This window comes from Mesoplodon densirostris, chromosome 16 (assembly GCF_025265405.1).
Source record: "Mesoplodon densirostris isolate mMesDen1 chromosome 16, mMesDen1 primary haplotype, whole genome shotgun sequence".
Classification (NCBI taxonomy): domain Eukaryota; kingdom Metazoa; phylum Chordata; class Mammalia; order Artiodactyla; family Ziphiidae; genus Mesoplodon; species Mesoplodon densirostris.
Genome location: NC_082676.1, coordinates 67,362,389 through 67,383,752, shown reverse-complemented (window position 1 = coordinate 67,383,752; position 21,364 = coordinate 67,362,389). Strand labels below are relative to the sequence as shown.

Sequence of the window (21,364 nt, the reverse complement as noted above, 5' to 3'; positions counted from 1 at the left end):
GCATGGCCTCCAAGACCCTTGAGCAGAGCTGGGAGTCTGCATAGTTCTCACTGATCCCTGCTGTCTTCCAGATCCTCCAAAGGACAAAGAACGCAGACTCCAGGGAAGCTGTCCCACAGTGTGAGTGTGGTTGCCTGGAGGGGGCATCGTACGTAATAAGCAATTCTGTAGTTTCATAGAGTCCCTTTGGATGTGCCCCAAAGCCTGCCTGGCCCACCAGGCCACTGGCTCATTAATGGGGCATCTTTGTCATGCAAATGAGATCTCCAGCCAAGTACATTTTGGAAATGTTGGTAGACAGAGACAATTGCTCATCCTTCTTTAGTGGCTGCACAAAGCAGTAAACACAGGAAAGATCAGCTTCCTTGGAATTCAGGCATAAAGGCAGCAGAGATAAAAGGCAAAGAGATTCTCTCGGTCAACTCTAGCTTCCTTCTGCTGTAGACTGTGGGGAGGTAGGACTGGACAGGGAGTTTCCATAAAGCACAGTGAAGCTAACAGAGCAAATAATGGAGACGGGGGTACTGCCTGCTCCCCTTCTGGGATGGTTAATTTTCTCATCAACTTGACTGGCCACCGGGTACCCAGAGAGCTGGTTAAACGTTAATTCTGGGTGTGTCTATGAGGGTGTTTCTGGAAGAGATTAGCATTTGTTTTGTTTTGTTTTGTTTTTTGTGGTACTGCGCGGGCCTCTCACTGCTGTGGTCTCTCCCGCTGCGGAGCACAGGCTCCGGACGCGCAGGCTCAGCGGCCATGGCTCACTGGCCCAGCCGCTCCGCGGCATGTGGGATCCTCCCAGACCGGGGCACGAACCTGTGTCCCCTGCATCGGCAGGTGGACTCTCAACCACTGCTCCACCAGGGAAGCCTGAGATTAGCATTTGAATTGGTAGTTTGAGCAAAGCAGAGGCACCCCCCACCCCCAAGTCGTGGTGGGGGGGCATCATCCGATCTGTTGAGGGCCTGAATAGAACAGAAAGGGGGAGGAAGGTTGAATTCTCCTGCTTCCGGCCCCCTTGGTTCCCAGGTCTTTAGGCTCAGACTCAAACCTACACCATCAGGTCTGCAGCTCTCAAGCCCTAGAACTACCATCCTTCCTGGATCTCCACCTTGTGTAGGGCAGACCTTGGGACTTCTCAGCCTCCAGGATTATGTGCACCAGTACCTTATAATAATTCTCTTCTATCATATTAATTCTATTTCTCCAGTATGCTTTCCTTCCCTCCCAGCACGTATTTCCAGGTGCAGAGACTAGAATGATGAGGGAAAATCACATGCTCCCTGTCCCGTGGAGCAAACAGCAGCTGCTTGGCCAGTTGGCTGGTGGCAGTGAGTCTCGAGGGCAGAAGATTTGTGGTCAGGTGACATCTGTGATGTACGCAGCGAGAAGGACCTGCTCCTCCGAGGGTGCGTCTATGTCAAAAGTACCAAGAATAGGATGGCTTCTTCTTCACAAGACAAAGTCACTCCAGGGTCTTCTCTCCGTAGTTTGTGTTGAGTAGCATTCCCGGCCTGTGAAAGGGCTCACACAGCTCTGGGAATGAACTTCGGGTCCCTGTTTAGCTCTCGGGCCCCACCTGACCTCTGTTCTTGTGCTCTAGCCCCTTTGGCCTTCTGGGATGCCACAACCCTACCCCTTCCTTGGAGCCTTCGCCTCACTGCTGTTTCTGCTCCGTTGCCCCAGCGCCCCTCTGCTGGCACCCCCAGCTGATCAGGCCACGACTAGTTCATGCTCCTCCCGGAGTTCAGTGCAAACATGCCCCACAGAGAAATCACCACTAACCTCTCCTACTAACGTCCAGTTTAATTTCTTCATAATGGTTATCCCTTCATGGCACTATCAGTCTCTGAAACTCTCTTTTTTATGTTTACTTGTTTACCAGTTGCTCTTCTTCTTTAAAGGGGTGGCATAGCCCGATGGTTGAGTCTGGACTCTACAACTAGACCCCCGGTTCTAATTCCAGCCCTGCCACTTTCTAGCTGCAGGATCCTGGGCACGTTTCTCTACCTCTCTGTGCCCCTCTGTAAGGAGGGTGTGTAGTAGCACCTATCTCGGGGGTGGGGGTGTCCCATGGGGGATGGGGGGAGGTCGGATGACATTACACACCTGGTGGCTGCTTGCTGTTAGCGCTGCTCCACATCGCCCGCTGGTATGTGTGTTTCATGACAGGAGGGTTACCCTGTCTCACCTCTTTACTCCGTGCATCTGCAAAGTGCCTGGAACAAAGTAGGTGCACAATAAATGTCTGTTGAATAATGAATGGGTATCACTGATACAAACTAATGGGGTCACAACCGATCAGCCAGTCTTTCAGGTATGCATGAAAGTTTTGTCAGGCTAGCCTTTCCTGGGAAATGTATTGTTCAGTAATAATAAATAAACAAATGTTTTATTCCATAAAAATGCATTAAAATTGCTAAATGAACCTAAAGAAAAAAGAATCATTCTAGAGAATAAAAATGTAAAGGTAAACCTAATGTCATACAAGTATTTTGAAGAAAGCATCTTCTGTCCTAGCTAGTATAGGTTTAGCCCTAGGTTGTAATTTCCTCAAAGGTAGTGGATGTTATATTTCTCTTCAACCTCAAGGGTTCTGTTTTCCTAAATGTATGTTGAGGAACTTTAGACTTTATGGGAGAAGTCTATTTGTGAACTTGTGCAAGTTCTTTCACTTGATATTTTTTCCATTCACTATAGTCAAGTAGAGCATAAAATACTTAATGAGAAAATATACTAATGATATTTTACACATTTTTGTGTTAACCCGACTCCCATGGAATTGACACACTGACATTTTGTCCATTTGTGTATCCATCTAACTCTTATGAATTTGTTCTGTTCCTTTAGCTCTAGCACCAGGAAATCTGCCAAGTTCCTTACATAACTTAACTAATTAAACTTCATGGGACTCTATAGGAGGTAGTATAAAAATCCTGTTTTATATGAAGAAATTAAGAATCAGAGAGGTGAAGTGACTTGCCAAACATCACACAGCTATGAAGTGGCACAGCAGAGATCTGAACACAGTCCTTTAAACTGTAAATCCCATGCTGCTAACCACTACCTTAAAGGGTTACCCTGAGCAGAGGAGGGCAGGAGAGCTAAGCTTTGTGGTCATCCTACCAGGGCGCTTGATGCCTCCAGACCTGAAAGCCCACCTGATCTTCAGTTTGAAGGTCCCCCTTTTCAGCCCTCTATCTGTTACCCTAAGCTGGCCCCCAAGGGAAGCTTTCTAAAACAGTGCCAGCATCTGCCGCCCTTAATGGGACTTCCCAACCAACTACTACCATCTATTGATTCCAGAGTTGGCAGGAATTCTCAGGTAGGTGCTTCATCTCCCATCCCGTTACAATGACACCTGTCCAGCACCAGCATTTCAAAATGGCACCATTTTTGAAGTTCATGGCCCCTTGTTAATTAATTCAGATATGTACTCTTTTTCAATTAAAATCTTCCTGTCTGGCCTGGAATTACTTTCACACTCACTGTCATAAACTGGCAGGTTCTTTAACTCTTATCTGTAATGTATTCATCTAAAAGATTTTTTTTTTTTTTTTTTGTGGTATGGGCCTCTCACTGTTGTGGCCTCTCCCGTTGCGGAGCACAGGCTCCGGACGCGCAGGCCCAGCGGCCATGGCTCACGGGCCCAGCCGCTCCGTGGCATGCGGGATCCCCCCGGACCGGGGCACGAACCCCCGTCCCCTGTATCGGCAGGCGGACTCCCAACCACTGCGCCACCAGGGAAGCCCATCTAAAAGATTTTTTACCACAAATTTGTACAACTAAAAAAATAAATCCTACGCTTTTAAAAATAATGTGTGGGGGCTTTTTGTGGTTTTTTTTTTTTAGACATAATGTGTTTTATGGCACCTCCTCTCTCAAGATAGTTATGTGACTATTTTCTTAAGGGAAAGTAACATGGATTGCTTTTAAAGGAAACTCACGATTTCCAACCAGATCAGGACTTAGAATGCCAAGCTGAAGACAGGGGCTAGGAAGCTGTGGCTTGGCACTAAATACAAACCCTATTCCACAAAGAACTCATGCATTTCTGTAAAATGGGACCGATGATACCCAACTCCTAAGAATACAGCAAGAATTAAAGGAGATAATACCTGTAAAGCATTTAACTCACTGTCTGGCACATCGTAAGTGATCCACCTAAATTTCCATTCAGTAGCTCAAGAGTTCCTTGGAGGGAATGCAAGATACACTTGCCTTGTTTTTAATTCTATTCAACAGAGAAAGCACAAAGACAGATCCTAAAGCCCCATGGCATGTAAGTTTCCAAACCCTCACTGGACGTTTAAATTCAGTTCTGCTTTTAAGACTTCCCTTAGGCCGTTCTCCGTTCTGAATCTGTACAAACCTCACTAGTTCTCACAGATAGGAATGGTCCCTACAGCTGCATCATCAAAGCATTTATCTGGCCAAACACAGGCACAGTTCTGCAGGTATCCCCACTCGGGAAGCCTGAATGGAGGTGTTTACTAAGTGGGGAGGGGTTGTGGATGGACCGCATCACTTGACAGCAGTGTTTTAATATTGCTCTGCTTCTGTACACGTTGGCCAAACCATTGTTCAGTACTGTAAAGCCAACAGCCTGTACTTTTCCATTTAATTTTATTAGATTATTTCTAAAGAGAGTTTCCACACTGTTTGAAACCCATGTTTCCATTTTAAGCCACTGACGTTCATTCCAGTAAGAGCTCAGTGGCCTCTTTAGTTCAGAACAGGGAAGGAAAGGGTGTAGGTTTGGTACCCATATTTATTTAAGATGCCCATCCCTTACTGGGGGGCAGACTTAATGCAGCCACATTCCTCATCCCACCCTTCTTCCTTGGCACTGTTCTTTTCTCCTCTCTGCCTCTTTTGTTATGCAGCCTTTTGAATAAATACCCAACCCGAAAAGCATCTTGACATGTTGTTTCCAATTAGCTTCCTCTGTAGATTTGGCTCCAATGCCAGCACCTGCAGAGGTGGCCGGTAACATCTACAAGGTTGTTTTTACATAACCGCGCAGCAGAAGGATAAAGCCTGTGCGTACAAGTTAAAGTGGTTTGGAAGCCGATTTGAGAAACAAATATCCCAGGAAGTGATTAATAATTTAAACCCTGACCCAAGCTCAAAACAAATGTGGGACGACAGAGAAAAATGAGCCTTCTGCAGTGCCGTGTTGGGACAAGGATGTGAGTGTCCAGTGAATAGGTGTGTGGCTCACGGCCAGAAGCCCTCAGTGTGTTGGTCTTCCCTGTCATTCAAAGTCAGCTTCCCTCCACGACACATCTGTAGAAGGGAACTGAAGGACACTAAAGAAAATACCTTGGGGCTTCCCTCGTGGTGCAGTGGTTAAGAATCCACCTGCCAATGCAGGGGACACAGGATAGATCCCTGGCCCGGGAAGATCCCAAGTGCCGCGGAGCAACTAAGCCTGTGCACCACAACTACTGAGCCCGCGTGCCACAGCTACTGTATCCTGCACGCCTAGAGCCCATGCTCTGCAACAAGAGAAGCCACGACAATGAGAAAACTGTGCACCACAATGAAGAGTAGCCCCTGCTCGCCGCAACTAGAGAAAGCCCGCACACAGCAACAAAGACCCAACACAGCCAATAAATAAATTAATTACTTTTTAAAAAAAGAAAAAGAAAATACCTTGGATTCAGGCCAACTCATTTAAAACTAAAGCCAAAGTGAAGAGGTTCCTCTGGCTACCTGTTTCCCATAGATTTTTTTTTTTTTTTTTTGGCTATGTTGGGTCTTAGTTGCAACACGCAGGATCTTTCATTGCGGCGTGCAGGCTTCTCTCTAGTTGTGGCGTGCAGGCTCCAGAGCACATGGGTTCTGTAGTTGTGGTGTGCGGGCTCTCTAGTTGTGGCATGCAAGCTCAGTAGTTGCGGTACATGGGCTTAGTTGCACTGGGGCATGTGGGATCTTAGTTCCCCAACCAGGGATCAAACCGGCGTCCTCTGCATTGCAAGATGGATTCTTAACCACTGGACCACCAGGAAAGTCCCGCCCATAGATTTTAATCCAATCACTTTGGCATTTGTTATCTGCAGCTTTCAATTGCCTTAAATCAGTGATTCTTCATCTTTTTGCACGCATGATCCCTCTGGCTGTCTGAGCGAGTCAGTGGGCTGCTTCTCAGGATAATATTTTAATTCATAAAATACAGTACACAGGATTTCAAAGGAAAAGAATTATTTTAAATACTTTTGTCAAAATATTATAAAAACAAATTTTGATAGAGTAATATATGTGGTTCTTTATTTGTTCTTCAGTTCCCAAATGTAATTCGTTCTAAACTTTTCTTTTGAAATAACTTTAGACTTACAGAATGTTGCAAAAATAGTAGAGTATGTTCAATACACACTTCACTCAGATTCCCTCAATGTTCACATCTTAGATAACCGTAGTACATCTATCAAAACTAAGAAATTAACATTGGTGCCATTCTCTGAACTTAACTGTACACTGTATTTGGATTTCACTGGTTTTTCCATCAATGTCCTTTTACTGTTCCAGGATCCAATCCAGGGTCCCACATTGTATGTAGCTGTTGTGTCTCCCTAGTCTTTTGTGACCTTGACACTTTTGAAGAATACTTGTTAGTTATTTTTAGAATGTCCCTTAATTTGGGTTTATCTGGTGTTTCTTATGATTAGATTGTGATTACACATTTCTTACAAGAATGTGTTTTCTTATGAATACATTTAATAACCAGCTACCTTAATAAATGCAGCAAATAACTATCTATTTAATGCATTGAAAAGCTAACTACCTTAATACATAACTATCCTAATTTTGAAGTGGTGAAGGGCATAAATGATATTTTGTGAGCTGCAACAACTAAAATGTGGTATGAAAATATCTGTGACTTCTGTTAGTGACAAAATCAGAAATACTGCTAATAGTGCTGTGGATTGGTTCCAAGCTTTAAATTGGAGGGAATTGATAAATATCAATCAGGAAAATAAAGACTTTCTTCAATCCAAGTTCAAAGACCTCCCTGGTTTCTATTTATGGATCTGGGGACCCCTGGTGAAGAACCCCTGTCCAGAGCTACCAATATTCACAGATAATAGAGATGAATAAACCATATGCTAAAAGTTATTGCCACAATTGATCTCCCCATTTTTGCCTAGAGACTTCAGAAAAATGACCACAGCTGGATAGATGATCTTTCTTGGAATGCCTCCAAATCATTCAGGTATAAATCCACAACAGAGCAAGGTGACTACAAGGTGACCCAATGGCTCTAAGGTACAAAGACTTCAGTTCTTGGGGGAAGTCTGAGGAACAGAAAGCTCTTTGTAAAAATACAAGGGACTCATGTGGCAATGGAACCAGTGACTGACCTGATTTTTTACTACTTTCATGGAATGTCCTCGTTTGTGTGCGTATGTGTATTTTTTTCTTCATGCTACAACTCACATTTACAAACATATCTTCTATATATTTCCATCCTCATGACTTTGTTTCTATTTGGATAGGAAGTTTCAAAGCAATGGTTTCCTGACCCTGGTTTTGAGACAGCCAATGTCCAGTGTCAGACAGGTCTGGGTACCGAGTCCTTCAGTTACTAAGGCCTAGAAGGGTGAGGATGGGGTGATGAGGCCTCCAACCCAAGACTGGGCTGAAGTGGAACCTGCAACAGTTAGTAACAATGTCCTGAATGACTCCATCATCTCTGAGTAAGAGCATCACGTGCATTATTCCCCTTAATCCCCCACCAACCAGCTGAGGTAGACACCTCATTTTATAGCCTAGGAATCAGCAGCACAGAGAACAGCGTCACAGAAAGCGTCTTAGCCCAAATTCAACTTCACGTCTGACTCCAGAGCCCTCGTTTCTAACCACTGCACTGTTCTGTGACGGGTGGACCTATTCTGGCCCTACCTGGGGCTTCCCTTGTCACAAATCTACAAAGATAGCCTTGTTAGGCAAGGTTTTATCTCTCAAAGGCCTGGCTTTTATGGAACATAGTCAAAGGGCAGGGCCCTGGATCGGTGGCAGTTCTAACAACCAAATCTTCGAGGTATCAGGCCTTGGCAAGAGGGTCAGACAGTTGTGTGAGGTCTAAACAGGGATAAACACCTGGGAGTCATGAGAGCAGCCTGGATTACGAGGAGGGACACACAGAAGACTAAATTCCAGGGCACAATTCCATTCCTTATCACCCCCTTTCATGTTTCCTGCTGAGTGTGGATCTCATTAACTTACACTGGCTCCCAGGTGTGTGTGTATCTGGAATTCTACTTGTAATTCCCATAGAGGACCAGGAGAACCTTGAAAATAATTGGCAAGACAATGGGCTGATGCTTCTGGTGAGACAAAAAGAAGAGCTAACAACTCCTATGATACAGATGAAACATAACAAGTGTGCCTGCCTGGGTATCAAGCTCTTCTCTCATCATTGTTGATGACGGAATTCCCAAATTCTTTTTTTTTTTTTAATACAATTGACTTTTTTTTTTAAGGCTTTATTGAATTTCTTACAATATTGCTTCTGTTTTTTTATATTTTGGTTTTTTGGCCAAGAGGTACGTGGGATCTTAGCTCCCTGACCAGGGATCGGACCCGCACCCCCCCTGCATTGGAAGGAGAAGTCTTAACCACTGGACCGCCAGGAAAGTCCCTAGAACTCCCAATTCTTATCTCATAACTGGCTACAACAGCTTATAGATCTGACCCTCATATGTTTTATTCAGGCTACTCACTTTATTAGGACCCCACGTTTTCCTATTTATTGTATTTTCTTAATCTCTAGGAAACAAATTGCCCTAGTTTACAAAATAATTAGTAAGTTACTTTCAAAAGGAGCTTTTTTCATGTGCTTTGCAATATCATAGGAAAGGTTGTGGGCCTTATTATCTGGCCTTCATCAACAGACCACTTCCAAGTGGAATGAAAATGGAAGGAAATTAGAATATATTTAAGAGACACTTTATTTCTTTAATTGGATGGATTCATAAAACTTCATAAATTTTGCAACTGTCAGTGAAAGAGACCTCACGAAGGGTCTTATAAAAATTTTAGTTAGGAATTTTACCCTTTAGACCTCCATGGAAAGAGGGCTCCAGGATAAATTTGGGATATTGCCACTCAGTTGTAAAAATGCTTTATTTGGATTATAGCAAATAGCCCCCAGCCAGAGCATACTATTATTAAATTACTTCTCCAGCATGAAGGTCATCCATGACTAATCATTTTCTAATTGGCAACTCAGTGCCAAGTTCTACTGTGTTCAGAGTTCCTGGTTCTGAGGGTTTTGCTACAGCCAAGGAGATGTGTTTCCACACATCTTTTTGTTGATTTTAAAATAAATCAGTCTTCACAGGAGAACAATCTCCCTTTCTTCATAAAATGTTGGGGCTATTTGTTCATTATTATTTAATTTCTTCCAACAAACACAATACAAGCCAGAGAAGTGACTGCAAACCCTTAGAAATTATTAGGTCCAAAGTATCTTTCATAACCACTGGTATGCTAAGGCATGCTAGTATACTGAAAGCCATCACAGGTATTGCCAACTTTTAAAATCGTAATTATTAGCAATGCCATTGGTGGAATGTTGAGCTGGATAAATTAACATTATTAACATTATAAAAATGTCTGGAACTGGAGAATGCTATTATAATATTAATTTAAAAATCGAGACAAATCACGTGTCTTAATATTAAGTAAAAAATCAAGAATCAAATCACGTGTATGTTAAAATATACAAATATTGTCTCTCATCTCGCTATCCTAATCCTTTAGTCAGAAAGAACAGCAAAAAAAAAAAAAAAAAAAAATTTTCTTGAAGCAGAAAAAAGTCATCAAGACTATTAGTAAGCCAAACCATTCCATAAAACCCATTAGGACAATCCATTCGATCATGCTTAATCCTCAAGTGTCTTCCATGAAGCAAGAGCCAAGGGAAGCAATGTAGCTCCAACACCTTCAGTTTGTCTACACTGATTATGACTGAGTCATTGGGGGATGATAATAGCTAATATTTACTGTTACTTTTCCTTGGATCAAGTGCTGTTTTTAGCATTGTACATCCTTTAATTCTCACAGTCATCACCCCAACTATTACCGTTCCCATTTTACTATCAAGGAAACTAAAAGGCTAGGCTTCTTCCCAGTCTGAACTTGGAGTCTACACCTTTAAACACTGCACTAATTTGCCTCCTCAAATCTGTGGGGTCTGTAAACTCTTGGATTTTACTTAAAACCCAAGTCCATTCCCCTCATGATCTCCTCTTCCCACTGAGAAAACTGCTCTCTCTTCTTCCTTGGCCTTCCTCCAGGTGGAACTTTCTAGACCACACATGCCTTTGCCCCAATTACTGCTTACTTCAAATGCATGTGGCATTTCTCATTGTATTATTATTGTCCTAGAGGAGCCCATAACTGGAGCAAAAGGAGTTGCCCCTGCTGGTTTTCATCTTACCTAGACCTCTGCTTCATTTAGTTGAACTCCAAAATGAGTTACTGGCTCAAACCTTTCTAGTCTCAAAAATGTAAACATTGTGCAGTCTCTTCCTCCTTAGGTTTCTCCTCATGTGTCACTTTCTTAACACACGTCATTTTCCTGTACCACCACACACAGAACATTTCCCCACATTCCTAAACCCGATTCAACCTACCACTTAACATTTTATACATGTGTTTTAACCAAATACAATACCCTCCTCTAATACAAGACATTTTACTTCCAATCATACTATCAAACTCTATGAAAAACAAAAATGTTAGCAGTTTCCTCTCTTTAGGGTGGGTGAATTTATAAGTAATTTTTCCCCTTTTTTTCCCAAAAACTTATAAGTATTTTAAATAAAATAAATAAATCATTTAGTTTAAAAAGGGAGATTCCCTTTTATTTCAAAACTAGGGAGCTCATAAGTGGTACTTAAAGGAGCCAATCAATGAGTAGTGTCATATTTTAAAGCCTGAATCAGTTTTATCTCTTTCTTTATGAAGCTCTCTAACTGCCAATTGTACATAGCTGACATGTGCCAGTGGGCCAGCCCCTGCTTATGGGTTATAAAACTATCCAGTCATATACAGTTCACATGATCCAATGGTAATACAACTGACAAATGTACAAAGTGAATATTATTTATGACCAATAATTCACAAATTTTATTTGGACCACAACTTCTGTAGCAATACCAAAGCTGAAACTTTGTAAATACAATGGCTTTCTTGGAGAATAAACATTCATACCCACTGCAAAGAATCTATGATGTCTGAAATAGACAAATTATCTTCTTGCATACAAAGCAGTCTTATGTTTTTCTTTAGAAAATAATTGGCATATTACAATTACAGCTCTGAGTCGATTTGATCATGCATGAGCCAAGTGCAAGAGGATGCATCTGGCTTTATTAAGGGAATGCATATTGCAGGAGCTCTAGAGAGCACGGAAGCAAAAGTCTTTACTCTCCTTCCCTATAACCAGCTGCCTTGAACAAATGCTTACCTTTAATATAAGAAAACGATTCATAAGGCATTGTAAATATCTCCTCGGTTAAATTCCACACTTGATAGTCAACGATGGGGCCAAGAAAATGGACCATCAGGTCCCAATGTGCTGGAGACTTTACCAGGTCAAATGACAAAGTGTGCAAATACATGAGCTGGCCATGGGGTAATGAGCCATTGAGTCACCAAGCAGGGTTGCCCAAGAATGGTTTCCATCTGGCACCTTAAAGAAAGCCAGGAACTTCAGCCCTGCACAGCAGAAGAACAAGGGTGGGACTGGCTCTGCTTTGCTTGCCATCTGCAGATTTAATCCCAGTTGTGTTGGAAGAGTCTCTCCTCTTCTTGGCTTTCACATATCCCAAGAGTCACCTTTAATTAAGAATAACAACAGGGGCTTCCCTGGTGGCGCCGTGGTTGAGAGTCCGCCTGCCAATGCAGGGGACACGGGTTCGTGCCCCGGTCCGGGAAGATCCCACATGCCGCGGAGCGGCTGGGCCTGTGAGCCATGGCCGCTGAGCCTGCGCGTCTGGAGCCTGTGCTCTGCAGCGGGAGAGGCCACAACAGTGAGAGGCCCGCGTACCGCAAAAAAAATAATAATAATAACAAAAAAAAAAGTTAAACACTCTCGACTATGCACACCCATCTGAGTATTGCCCTTTCTTCTTAACATTCACAGCCAAGTTTCCAAGAGGAGGGTTCCTATTCGATCATGGGGTTAGTTTAGGGCAGTCTTTTTTTTTTAATTTATTTATTTTATTTATTTTTTATTTTTGGCTGCGTTGGCTCTTTGTTGCTGCATGCGGGCTTTCTCTAGTTGCGGCGAGTGGGGGCTGCTCTTCACTGCAGTGCACGGGCTTCTCATTGTGGTGGCTTCTCTTGTTGGAGAGCACAGGCTCTAGGCACAAGGGCTTCAGTAGCTGTGGCTCGTGGGCTCAAGAGTGCAGGCTCAGTAATTGTGGTGCACGGGCTTAGTTGTTCCGCAGCATGTGGTATCTTCCTGGACCAGGCCTCGAACCTGTGTCCCCTGCACTGGCAGGAGGATTCTTTTTTTTTTTTTTTTTTTGCGGTATGCGGGCCTCTCACTGTTGTGGCCTCTCCCGTTGCGGAGCACAGGCTCTGGACGTGCAGGCTCAGTGGGCCTAGCTGCTCCGTGGCATGTGGTATCTTCCCGGACCGGGGCACGAACACGTGTCCCCTGCATCGGCAGGCGGACTCTCAACCACTGCGCCACCAGGGAAGCCCTGGCAGGAGGATTCTTAACCACCGCACCACCAGGGAAGCCCTAGGGCAGGCATTTTTGTGCCACATTAAGTCAGCTGAGTCAAAATGGGAAATTACTGCTCCTTATTACCAGGCAATGGATATGACTGACATTACCTCAATATTACTCCATTCCAGTCTCTTATCCAACCTTAATTCCAAACACAAGTATAAGGATGTTTATCTTATTCATGTCTGTATTGCTTACATGATTTATAGGTTTGAGAAATTTTATGATTAAGAAATAAAGGTCTACCCTGGAGCTGAGAATAAGAGCTCACACTGTGAGCTAACACCTCAACACCCCCACGGGCCAAAGATAAGAGATTAAGTAAGGTCGACATAACTAAGAACCTCTAAACAGAATGTGATGTACTCTGAAAATTTCAAGTGGAAAATGGGCTAAGTTCCACTAATAATAGGCATCCATAAGTGACATCATTAACATGGCGACACAGGTGGTCCCCAACACAGTACCCCTCACAAGGAGACCAACTAGCAACTATCCAGCTATAGACGAGATACCACTGTGAAAATCCCAGAACCAGAAGGTGAGGCTGAAGCATCCCCTGGACCATAAAGACTGAGAAGGATGCACTCTGACTGCATCACCCCTCCTCCAGGCCGGCACGGCACTTCCCCGGAGGGGGGCCCCCCGGGCCTGTGGCTTCTCCAGTGGGAAAAGAGAATCAAAGATGAACATCCAGCTTCCACAATATTGGAAGCACTTCCCAGAGGCTCACTCAGGTCTGACCTCATGGGGGTCACTAGGGCAATCTACTGAACTAGACCATGGAGAAGGGGGGAGGGGCTTACCGAAATTGATGCTCAGATCTTATTGGACCCCATTCCTGAGCAGAGATCCCAGCCAATGGCTCTGCCCATCTACAGAGCTGAGCTGGCGGCCTCATTTAGCCAGTCTTGAAAGAAGCCAGAGGGGGGAAAAAACACCTTAACTGTAGAGTAACAAATACAAGAATTACATCCAACTTCTCCTTAAATACTATGCAAGCAAGAAGAAAGTGGGATGAAATATCTAAAGCGACGAGAGAAGACTTTGAAAGGCAAAAGGAGAAGAAAGCTTTGTAAGAAGAATGTGGACAGAGTGAACTCTACACCTTGATGTTGGGGGTCTGAGAGTCAAGGGGAATACTCTTCTGTCTCCTGCCTGGACCTCTTGGGGATGAAAACACTGCACTTTCTGTCTATCTCACCTGCATGATAGAGAGCATTACAGAGTTGCAATCATGGCAACTCTTGGTGTTCAAGACACCTCACCTCCCTTGAATCCAAGTGGTGTGTAAGAGAATCCTGAACTTTATCATGACTCCAACCCTGGTATGAGGTTTGCAGAGAGAGAGAGAGCAAGTACAAGGGTGAGATTGACAATGAGAGGGAGAGAGACAGAGAGACCGCTTCTGGGGTCACATGGTTAAACATGACATGCATTATTGCAACAAAATGTGCCATGATAAGAGCTGGGGGAAACGTAGTTACAGCTCCAAGACTGAGTGCATATGGATGCTGGAGTGAGAGTGGAACCCTGCCTGGTCCACACGTGCATCATTGATTTCAAGATCACTTTAGACAACAAGTAGTGGACATAGTTCACCTCTACAGGTACCTCTACTAATAGCCCCCAGGGTAATGGAGCTGTCTAGGTGGCTTAGGGCTTCTGAGCTCTAGTCTGTAACTGGGACACAAATGTAAATGAGCCTCAGCTGACCTGAGAAATCACTGTATTTCACAGGGGCAAGAGCACGAGTAAACTAGTTTGGATTATACTAGAGAGACAGCATGCAGAGTCATGCAACATTTTCAGTTACAAAATCAAAGAAGATTACATGTATAGCACCCCTGGGTTTGAGACTAAATTTCATATGCATTGCATTTCTTTTTTAAAGCTAAGAGTTTGTTTGTTCTTTTAGACTTATCACGACATCCTCATGTAAAAAACAACACAAGAAACATTTTTTTTGGCCGCGCCATGCAGCATGCCAGGGAAAGTCCCCAAAAAACATGTTGACATGACTGCATGTCAAAACTAGCTATGTGAAAAAGTCATATACCAAACTTTCAGTTATAAAACACATAAGTCCTAGGGATGTAATGCACAGCATGGCAACTATGTTTAATAATACCGAATTATATATTTGAAAGTTGCTAAGAAAGTAGATCTTAAAAATTCTCAACATAAGAAAAAAAATTTTGTAACTATGTGTGGTGACGGATGTTGACTAGACTTACTCTGGTGATCATTTCACAATATATACAAATATTGAATCATTACGTTGTACACCTGAAACTAACATAATGTTAAATGTCAAGTATATCTCAATTAAAATGTATAAATAAAAGTAATCTACCCAGGCCTTGAGGATTACAGGGGCAGTTTGAGAATAGATTGCCTAAAATATTTTCTTTTTGCCATACAAAATAATAAAGACACCGCCAAGAAAAAAGTAGTAAACATCAACAAAAAAGACGCCATCATAAATTAAAGGGAAGAAACATATGGCACACTTTGTGAAAAGAAAAATTCAGTGAATAGAAGAGCCAAAAATGTCTAAGAAACAGAATAACTTATTCTAGCTAAAGCTTAGTTCATAACAAACTTTAAACTCTTAAATACCATATAATTATTAGGAAACATAATTAAATAAACAGCTAAATCAAAAAGACAAAGAAGAATAAAATTAGCTAAAGGAAAACAGAAGGGAAAAGTAAAAAAGAGAAAGTCAAATAAGGAGTTAGAAACAAAATAAGAGATCAAAATAAGAAATAAAATAAGAGAGTCAAATAAGGAGTTAGAAACAAAATAACAAACCCCCAAACACGTTTAAAACAAAATGACAATAAACTATAAATGACAATACACTATAAAAATAACTCCATTAGGAAAAAGAGGCAAGAATATGGAACTATAAAAGAAGTAAAATGTTAAAAGGGAAACACTAATTGATATAGAGAGATTTAAAAATAATCACAAAACAGAACATTTCTAAAAGCTTTGGGAATAAAATGGAAAGTCTAGCTCAATTAATTCTAGAATAAATACCAATCTTTCTCTACCTGTGCACCCAGCATGGTAGCCACATGGAGCAATTTAAATTGAAATCTACTTAAATTAAATTAAAAGTTCAGTTCCTTAGGTTCACTGGCTGCACTTCAAGTGTGCAGTAGCCACATGTGGCTAGTGGTTACTGAATTGGGCAATGCAGATAAAGAGCATTTCCATCATTGCAGAAAGTTCTATCAGCCAGCACTGGTCTAGAGAGAAGACCATCATTTTCATTAGTGTTTGCACAACATTCCAGCCCTGTAGTTGCCCATGTGGAACTGTTTCCTGATGTGATGACTATGAACACCACCACAAATAAACACACCTGCTGAGGTCTCTTCGTCTTAGAAACCTAAATAAGCTCAGCCCAAACTCTGCCTCAACACTCTTGTGGTTTTAAGTCCTGCCCCAGATTTCTGGATGTACTCATGATCCCTTTGTTCCTATGGCGACCTCTGTCTCCCAGATTCCTGCTGTCTTACCACATCAACCCAGACATCCAGCCAGCCCCTTGACATTGTTTTCCACGCACGAAATATCCCACCCACAGAAAATGCTTATGAGTAGGGTTAGGGAAGAGAAGACTTCCCGGTGCAGTTAAAACGAAAGTTGTCAGTTTAATATCAGGCATCTTGGAATTTCCTCCAGGTGCCTAAGCATAGAGCATCCTCCACCAGCTCCTAAACTCCAGCATCACCACATGCTGGTATCTCCTCTCTCCCCACCTGTTTCTCACTCTTCTCTCCTGCTCTCAGGCACACCACGCATACCTCTTCTGGTGCCACACAGAGCTCTTTAGGCGTATTTTATAGTCCTGCCTCTTTTCACACCCTTTCCCCCTCAGGATCTCAGCTACTAAAAGAAAAGCTACTTTTGGTCATTTCCAAATAAGAAACACTCTAGTACTAGTAGCTATTAAGAGAATGGACATTTCACCTCCATATATGAGCACAATTCCTGCTTTCTTTGAACCCCTTAAAGCCTGCATCATTATATAGATTCTTTACGCTGTTGCAGTATGCTAATGGAACAGAAGGAATATGTTATATGCCAGGGAGAGGCTATCCTCTGAGTCACAGAAAGGCTTGCAGTGGACAGGAACTCACAGCTCTACTAAGCACAAGACTCAGAATCTCAGAGTATGGCAGTGTTAGATTAGGAGGATTTTAAGATCCCACGGAGCTAAAAAGGATTAATGCAAACTTTTCAGGTTATGACTATTTTTTACTCAAAGTCACCTAAATGAGAATGATTCTTATTTCTACATAAAAATAAACATCTGAGCCTTCATTCCTCAACACACGACTGTTACCTATAACCCCAACATTGCTTTAATTTCCTGGGTAAGTAGCTGAAACAGAAGCAGAAAACCATTTTGGGGACTGGCTCCTCTTATTCAGAGTTTCTTTTTCTTTTTTTTTTTTAATGGTGAGCTGTTTTTCGGTTTTTTTGTTTTTTTAATTTTATTTATTTTTGGCTGCGTTGGGTCTTTGTTGCTGTGTGCAGGCTTTCTCTAGTTGTGGTGAGTGGGAGCTACTCTCGGTTGTGGTGCACAGGCTTCTCACTGCAGTGACTTCTCTTGTTGCGGAGCATGGGCTCTAGGCACATGGGCTTCAGTAGTTGTGGCTCGCAGGCTCTAGAGAGCAGGCTCAGTAGTTGTGGCGCACGAGCTTAGTTGCTCCACAGCATGTGGGATATTCCCGGACCAGGGATCAAACCCGTGTCCCCTGCACTGGCAGGTGGATTCTTAACCACTGCACCACCAGGGAAGTCCCCAGAGTTTCTTTAACATAGTGGTTCCCCAACCTTAGGGTTCCCCAGGATGCCCTAGAATTCTCATTAAAACACAGAGTGCTTGGCCTCACCCTGGAGTTTTTGACTTAGTAGGTCTGCAGTGAGAATGTCTGTTTCTAAATGCAAATTTGGAGAATTTAAAATTTAAAGATTAAACCTTTTGTGTGTTTGTGTGTGCACATGCACACATGTGAGCATGGACTGACACTACATGTCTCCCGTAAATGCGGGCTTATTTTTCAGTTTTCATCTTTATAGCCTAGACTCCTTCCAATTCCCCAGGCAGACTGGGGAAGATTTTGGGAACACAGAGATGATAGCACACCTGATTGATTATCCCACCTATATTCGGCAGATGGCGTTTAATCCAAACCAGAGATTTAGAACCCCTAACTGGCTTCTGATTACCACAGAAGACAGGACGCTTCTGGCAGACAAGGTTTTCAGAGCTTTCCAGGCAAGGGAAAATAGATCAGTTATAATGGTAAGGCCAGCCACACTGGGACTGCACCTCAATTTTCGAGGATTCTTTGTTGCAGGAATAAAGTACAGGTAGCTATGGGGTAGGGAGAATAAAAGGGCCTATGATTCTGTTGGCCCGTTTGCATGTTTACCTTCATCAGGACAACTGTTCTCCCAGAACCCTCTTAGACCCTGGGATTTCCTTGTCCTGAGCTCTCTTTAAACCTTGGGGACCATCTATTCACCCTGACAATTGGCAGCTACCTGTCTTGGCCAATCTTACCATAACAATTGGCTGCGATGTGTCTCATCCAATGTTGCTTCCTGCTAAAACTGAAAACTGTAGGTACTAGGACTTCCCTAGTGGTCCAGTGGTTAAGACTTCGCCTTCCAATAGAGGGGGTGTGGGTTCAATCCCTGATTGGGGAGCTAAGATCCCACATCCCTTGCAGCCAAAAAGCAAAACACAAAACAGAAGCAATAGTGTAACAAATTCAATAAAGACTTTAAAAATGGTTCACGTTGGGGCCTCTCTGGTGGCGCAGTGGTTGAGAGTCCGCCTGCCGATGCAGGGGATATGGGTTCGTGCCCCGGTCCGGGAGGATCCCATGTGCCGCGGAGCGGCTGGGCCCATGAGCCATGGCCGCTGAGCCTGCGCATCCGGAGCCTGTGATCCACAACGGGAGAGGCCACAACAGTGAGAGGCCCGCATACCACAAAAAAAAAAAAAAAAAAGGTTCACGTCAGAAAAAATCTATAAAAACAAAAAAAGAAAGAAAACTTTATGTACTGCACGGTTCCATTTTAACTGATTATTTTATACAGGGTAACATTAATAACCAGAGATTTTTCACGTGTAATTACACGGACCCCCAGACATCATGACTCTCAGATGGAGAGTCCCGGTAACCCAATGCCACTCAGAATAATTAAAGCTTTCTTCTTGTCATCTGTTTTATTCTTCTGAAATTGGAATGCAAAAAAATTCACAATTCATTGTGTCAGCTTGAGGTTTAGCTCAGTTAGTTAGGTTTTACAGTGAAGAATTACTTTGTTATTAAGTCTTTTATAACAAAAAGGGAATTGTGTTTAAAACAAAGTCCATCTTAAATCATGAGAAGTTGGATTATCTTGCAGCTCAGAGGCAATGCTTACCTGAACATACATTACTAGAGTGCACGAACCAGAAGTGTCCTGAAAATGTTTTACTACTTCTCCACTAATTGAAGAGGAGGATGGTAAGAAAGGAAGCCCTTGGTAAAGCTGTGAATTCGTGAAAGACTGTCTTTGTTCACAGCCTCCTCCTTCAGCTTTTACCTTTACCTGATTGGATATATGGGTGTATTCTTGCAACTTTTCTATAATACTTAAATCAATACAAAATAAAAAACATTAACTATACAGTGGCTTTGGTTATTATTGAGTGAAAAATAGGTCCTGACAGTAAACACACTCTTCACTTTTCTGATATTCTGCATTTCGCCTCTATTCCTTCAAAAATATTGCTATTCTTAGTCATGCTGTTTCTGGGGAGAAAAATAAAGTTTTTCTAGAATACGATTTCTGTTAATTTCATTAAAAGAAAAATGTATCATCTATGAATTCAAAGCTCTCCACTGGGGTTCCCCTGGTGGCCCTGTGGTTAAGAATCTGCCTGCCAATGCAGGGGACACAGGTTCGATCCTTGGCCCGGGAAGATCCCACATGCCTCGGAGCAACTAAGCCTGTGAGCCACAACTACTGAGCCTGTGCTCTAGAGTCCACGAGGCACAACTACTGAGCCCAAGTGCCACAACTACTGAAGCCCGTGTGCCTAAAGCCCATGCTCCGCAACAAGAGAAGCCACTGCAATGAGAAGCCCACGCACTGCGATGAAGAGTAGCCCTTGCTCACTGCAACTAGAGAAAGCCTGCGCACAGCAACGAAGACCCAACAGAGCCAAAAATAAAAACAAATAAATAAATTTATTTAAAAAAAAACTCTCCACTGCTACAGTCACCAACCCTAACAGCTAATATTGAGTACTGTAATATGCCAGTCACTTTGCAAGTTGCTTTATTCCATGGAATCCTCATAAAATCTTTAGAGGTAATTTCAGATGAGGAAACTGAGGCAGGGAGGTGAACTAAACGGCCCAATGTCAGTGTGACAACAAAAGTCATGCTGTCTTCCAAAGGTGGGAACTCATTTTTTGCTTCCCATTGGAGGGGGAAATCCAACACCCCACAGGGAGAAGGACAGCTCCCATAATAGACCTTGCTGGCTGTAAAATAGACTATTTTATAGGGTGATATAAAAAGCAGGCAGAAAGGTGATGTTAATGACACTGGAGACTCCTTCTTGGTATCTTCGCAATTCTAGATGCTGAGCGGGAAAATTTCTCTGTCCCTAATTACTTTTGACAGTCTTGAAAATGAAGTCAGGTCAAAGTTACAGTCAGAATATTCAGGCTGCAGCCGAATTTATTATGAGAGGGCAGAGAAGAACTTGATTTTAGTATATACAACTCAGTCATTGCTTAAAAAAAAAAAAGAGCAGAGGCAAAGGTGAAAACATATATAATTGAAGGAACAATAATAATAATTATGAAGATGCAAGGTACATTCCTATAGAACCCAGTAAATACCCACGTCAGTGCTTAAATCATAGCTTGTAAATTTATCTGTCCTCTGTGATGCTAAAGCAATGTTCTAAACCTGCAAAGAAATGATGGAACTGAATAATGAAAAGAACGAAACAGAACACTGTCCTTGCAACTTCAATGGCCCTGTTCTTCAAAAGAACTCATCATCTCTCATGGAGAGACCCAGAAACTCTTTAGAAACACGTTCCTTCCTCGTCCTGTGAATCTGCCCCGTTTGCGTGGGCCCCCCGTTTCCTCCTGCCGTTTCCCCTGACTGTCTCGCCCCTGACGCTCTTCTTGACCTGTTTGGGTCCTGCCACCCTCCACGGTCGGCCCAGTTTCACTCTTCCAACATCCCACGCAACACAAATGTCCTCTCCAAGACAGTTATCACACATGGTCTCGTGATCATTCTCAAATTGTTGTCTTCAATGGCAGTTTAAATCTTGAATCCTATTTTAATGTTTAGTATATCGCAGCTTTGTGTTTTTATCCAGTTTGGAAGTTTTTTAAGGCCAGGTTTGTGTCCAGCGTGACTTGATGGAGAGTGGGACCCTTGGCTCTGGTAGAAATGGCAATGGGGCTGTTGGACCAAAGTGGAGGTGGAGGCGGGGGGAGACAGCCCGAAGATTCTGGGGCAGAGGTGAGACATACAGTAAGCAATTTATAAGGTACAGAGCTCGAGA

General features: G+C 42.9%; 1 long non-coding RNA gene across 1 annotated transcript in view; it reads right to left on the bottom strand.

The window, feature by feature from the left end:
• Window positions 1-21,364, bottom strand: part of LOC132477089 (uncharacterized) — a 197,585-nt gene that overhangs the window by 6,262 nt on the left and 169,959 nt on the right. The window contains exon 2 of the long non-coding RNA XR_009530184.1: window positions 2,107-2,216. This is a non-coding gene — a long non-coding RNA (uncharacterized LOC132477089). The remainder of the gene's footprint in view (window positions 1-2,106; window positions 2,217-21,364) is intronic.